The sequence below is a fragment of the Heterodontus francisci genome, chromosome 7 (genome assembly GCF_036365525.1).
Source record: "Heterodontus francisci isolate sHetFra1 chromosome 7, sHetFra1.hap1, whole genome shotgun sequence".
Taxonomy (NCBI): domain Eukaryota; kingdom Metazoa; phylum Chordata; class Chondrichthyes; order Heterodontiformes; family Heterodontidae; genus Heterodontus; species Heterodontus francisci.
In genome coordinates, this window is record NC_090377.1 from 78,558,009 (window position 1) to 78,561,927 (window position 3,919).

Consider the following 3,919-nt stretch of genomic DNA (forward strand, 5'->3'; position numbering starts at 1 on the left):
AAGGAGGTGTCTTTTTTTCCTTGACAGGAAAACGCCAACTGTCTTCAAACAGTTCGCACCACAACCAAAACTGAAAACAGTGTTCAAACCCCAAACAGTGAGCCGACATCCTGACCTCCAAAAGAATTTCATTGGCTGTAAAGAGCTTGGAACCATCTGGTGGTTGTGAAAAACACTATCTTTTTCCCAGTTCTGATGAAAGATACTTGACAGATGCTGCCTGACCTGCTGAGTATTTCCAGCATTTTCTATTTTCATTTCAGATTTCTAGCATCTGCAGTATTTTGCTTTTGTGCTGGTGTAGTAATGGAACAGTAGAGGAGATGAATGGAGGGTGAACTATTTAAGAGTGGTGATTATGGAGATTTCAAAAGTAGAGGAGGCGCTACCTGAACAAACGGAACCATTAGCGATATTGGTAAATAATAGGGGTCACCCATGAGGGGATTGTTAAACAGCAGCTCTTGCAGAGAGCCTCTAACCCTCTTGTGTTTAACAGACGTTCTAATTAATTAAATATGATGATTCGTACAGCGAAAACATCAACATACCCAATAATAAATCAGAAGGAATACAACTCCCCATTGCACGTCTCATGAGAGTTGAGAACATAGATCACGGAATAGCGTTTTCTTTCAATATTTTTGCCTCTAACTGATGAAACTCAAATCATCATTATTTTCCACTCTGAACATTATGTATGTCCAAAAGCAAAATACTGCGGATGTTGGAAATCCGGAATGAAAATAGAAAATGCTGGAAATACTCAGCATCTCCTTTTCTGTTTCTCTCTCCACAGATGCTGCAAAACCTTCAACTCCTTTTCCGTTTCTCGCTTCACTGATGCTGCCAGACCTACTGAGCATTACAAGCACTTTGTCTTTATTATTGTGTATGCAATGGTCACATCTGAGAGCAAAGGATCTGTATCTTCGGCAGTATAAATGCATTCGTAGTTTCACTCAATGTGTGACGTTTTGTTCCGAAACACAATCCTTGAACAAAGCTGTGGATATATTACTCACTATTGTTAAGCAAAATCTGTGGAGATGCCGGGGATTGAACCCGGGACCTCATACATGCGAAGCATGCGCTCTACCACTGAGCTACATCCCCTCCATCTACATAGCGTTTGTAAACGCCTCTTTGTGCTTACTAAAACACCTTTCTTTTGTTCCTGCAATATCACGATGCTATCTAAAAATGATTATTAACGGATTTACTTTCAATCGTTCTTATTTGCATTGTGAAGAATGTATTAATGCTGTCTGTAATGGAAACGATGCTGCTGCACACTTGTGAAAGTGACAGTGTAATTCGTTTTTATAGGATTGTTTCCGGTCGGTCCGTGAAAATATTTCTACTGTGACGCAAGAAGGTTGGTTTCCAAAAAGTAACAATGTGGAGATGCCGGGGATTGAACCCGGGGCCTCATACATGCAAAGCATGCGCTCTACCACTGAGCTACATCCCCTACATTACACCGAATACTGATCATCGTTACTCTGCAAGAGTCAGTTTATGTGATGCACTGTTTCATGTCATATTGTTCGTTTCTGACTCACTCCTTGTGTATTTCGCATGATTAAAGCGCATCAGAAACATTTAAACATTAACGACCCTGGGCTAAGATTTCTTCATGGCATCGATTGAGAGTAGTGCGACAATGTAGTAGTATAACCTTATCTGGAATATGCCAATGCTTACAAAATGCTGCTCGTTATAGAAAAGGAAAATAAACTTATTGGGACAATAAAGAATTCTGCTTAAAAACAAAAAATACTGGAAAACACTCAGCAGGTGTTCTACCAAGAATTCTGCTTGACGTTTTAGCTCCTTATCAATTGTCAATACACGCTCTACTGATGGCCTTTGTGGCCGAAAACAAAAATAAAAACTAGTATCTTCGATTCAGGGGTGGTACCAGAGGACTGGAGAATTGCAAATGTTACACACTTGTTCAAAAAGGGGTGTAAAGATAAGCCTAGCAACTACAGGCTAGTCAGTTTAACCTTGGTGGTGGGGAAGCTTCTAGAAATGATAATTCAGGACAAATTTAATAGTCACTTGGGCAAATGTGAGTTAATTAAGGAAAGCCCACACAGATTTGTTCAGGGCAAATTGTGTTTAACTAACTTGCTGGAGTTTTTTGATGAGTTAACATAGAGAGTTGATGACGGTAATGCTGTTGGTGTGGTGTACATGGGCTTCCAAATGGCATTTGATAAAGTGCTGCACAACAGACTTGTGAGCAAAGTTACAGCTCATGGAATAAAAGGGACAGTAGAAACATAGATACAAAATTGGTTGAGTAACAGCAAACAGAGTAGTGGTTAATGGATTTTTTTTTGGACTGGAAGAAGGTTTGTAGTGGAGTTCATCAGGGGTTGATGTTAGGACCCATGCTTTTCCTCATATATATTTAGGACATAGACCTTGGTGTACAGGGCACAATTTCAAAATTGACAGATGATACGAACCTTGAAAGTATTGTGAACAGTGAGGAAGATAGTGTAGAACTTCACAAGGACATAGAGTCATAGAGTTAAGACAGGTTGGTGGAATGGGTGGACAAGTGGCAGATGAAATTTAGTGGAAAGAAATGGTAGGAAGAAAGTGGAAAGACAATATAAAATAAAAGGTACAATTCTAAAGCAGGTGCAGGAGTAGAGAGACCTGGGTGTATATGTACATAAAGCATTGAAGGTGGCTGGGCAAGGTTGAGAGAGTAGTTAATAAAGCACACAGAATCCTAGGCTTTATTAATCAGGGCATAGAGTACAAAAGCAAAGGAGTTATGTTAAAATTGTATAGAACACTGGTTTGGCCCCAAGTGGAGTATTGCGTCCAATTCTGGGCACCACACTTCAGGAAAAATGTGAAGGCATTAGAGAGAGTGCAGAAAAGATACACGAGAATGGTTCCAGGAATGAAGAACTTTAGTTCCAGAGATAGATTGGAAAAGTTGGGGCTGTTTTCCTTGGAAAAGAGAAGGTAGAAAAGAGATTTGATAGAGGTATTCAAAATCATGGTTGGGGGTGGGGGGAGGGGGGGGGGAGTGGCGGAGGACAGAATAGTTAGGGATAAACTGTTCCCATTAGTGAAAGGATCGAGAACCAGAGCACACAGATTTAAGGTAATAGGCAAAAGAAGCAATGGCGACATGAGGAAAAACTTTTTCACGCAGTGGTGGTCAGCATCTGGAATGCATTGCCTGAGAGTGTGGTGAAGGTAGGGTCAGCTGAGACATTCAAGAGGGAATTAGATTGTTATCTGAAAAGGAAAAATGTGCAGGGCTACGGGGAGATGGGGGGGGAGTGGCCCTAGATAAATTGCTCCTTTGGCGAGCCAGCGCAGACACGACAGGCTGAATAGCTTCCTTCTATGCTGTAACATTTCTGTCAATTCTGTGAATAAAGATCAGGCTGATAAGAAATCAAATTATGCACCAGGTCACATCTTGAATGTCAGAGACGGAATGAATGTCAATATATACTGTTGCTGCCCAAACTTTTGTCTTCGAGAGCCAAAAGATACAAACTATAGAGTCTCGCACACTTTATAGATAGTTCAATACATGTTCTCAATAGTTTGGATACTTCTCAAATTAGTACAACAAATAGTTTTGTTTTGATTTAAGATTCATCCACCGATGAGGTAACATTGCTAAGAAATGCCTTTCCCAAACCACCTGGCTCAACTCTACATTCCTGTCTACCCCCTATACCCTTTGACTCCCTTGTCAATCAAGAATCTATCCAATTCATCCTTAAAAATATTCAATGACCCTGCCTCCACTGCTCTGTGGAAGAGAATTCCACAGCCTAACGACACTCTGAGAGAAAATATTTCTCCTCATCTCCGTCTTAACTGGCAAACCCTTTATTTTTAAACTGTTCTATTCTCTCTCATAAGGGGA

General features: G+C 40.5%; 2 non-coding genes across 2 annotated transcripts; both read right to left on the minus strand.

Annotated features, from left to right (window-relative positions):
- Nucleotides 1-1,044: 1,044 nt before the first annotated feature.
- trnaa-cgc (transfer RNA alanine (anticodon CGC)) lies at nt 1,045-1,116 on the minus strand. Its single transcript has one exon. It is a non-coding gene; the product is annotated as a tRNA-Ala (tRNA).
- Nucleotides 1,117-1,402: 286 nt separating this feature from the next.
- Nucleotides 1,403-1,474, minus strand: trnaa-ugc (transfer RNA alanine (anticodon UGC)). Its single transcript has one exon. It is a non-coding gene; the product is annotated as a tRNA-Ala (tRNA).
- Nucleotides 1,475-3,919: the final 2,445 nt, after the last annotated feature.